The sequence below is a fragment of the Microtus ochrogaster genome, linkage group LG8, assembly GCF_000317375.1.
Source record: "Microtus ochrogaster isolate Prairie Vole_2 linkage group LG8, MicOch1.0, whole genome shotgun sequence".
Lineage (NCBI taxonomy): Eukaryota > Metazoa > Chordata > Mammalia > Rodentia > Cricetidae > Microtus > Microtus ochrogaster.
This window is the reverse complement of record NC_022033.1, coordinates 17,252,113-17,252,754: the sequence shown is the minus strand read 5'-3', so window position 1 is coordinate 17,252,754 and position 642 is coordinate 17,252,113. Positions and strand designations below refer to the sequence as shown.

The 642-nt window shown below is 65.4% G+C and overlaps 1 protein-coding gene across 2 annotated transcripts in view; it reads right to left on the bottom strand.

Moving 5' to 3' along the window:
* Chd6 (chromodomain helicase DNA binding protein 6) overlaps positions 1–282 on the bottom strand; it is a 171,419-nt gene extending 171,137 nt beyond the window's left edge. For both annotated transcript variants that reach the window (XM_005362986.3, XM_026787117.1), the window contains exon 1: positions 167–282. The gene's annotated coding sequence lies outside the window, so the exon portion shown is untranslated. The remainder of the gene's footprint in view (positions 1–166) is intronic.
* Between the last annotated feature and the right edge of the window lie 360 nt (positions 283–642).

Below are 642 nucleotides of genomic sequence, written 5' to 3'. Positions count from 1 at the left end.
GCTCGGACCCCTGCCCGGCCGGGCCTCGCGCCGCCGCGGCCCCTCAACCCCGGTCCATTCATAGGGCAGCCCCATCCCTGCCAGCGGGATGGAGACAGGGTCCCCGCGGGCAAGACCAGCCTGGTGGGGCCAGGCAGGAAAATAAAAAGTTAAGAGAAGAACTTACCTAAAATGGCTCCTGCAGCAGCCAAAATACAAACAGCTATTATTTGGTGAAGTTTAGCTCAGACACCCTGCAAGGACACCCTAACCCAGCTCAGGCCCGCCTTCTCCGCCACGCCATTGGGCTTCGCTGGCTCAAAACATAGAATTATTGGTCCTCTGGACTGCCGCTCAGACTGAAACCCGTTTCAAGCTTGCTTGCAGGAGCGAGTGATGGGCTCGCTCCATTGTGCTCGTATTTGCATGGATGTGATCGCGGCGCTGATTGGCCGATGCCGACGGCGCCCCGCCTCCTACCCTGGCTCTCCCCGCCTTGCAGACAGCGCAGCTCGCGGCCCCGCCCCCCGGAACGAAGCGGTCGGGCCGCGGGGGCGGGGCGGGGTTGGGGGTCCCGCGGGCGGAGGGGGCGGGGCGGGTTGCTGCACTCCTCAGCTTGCAGGCAGGGGGCGGGGACCGGGGCGCTGGCTTGCTGGCGAGCGG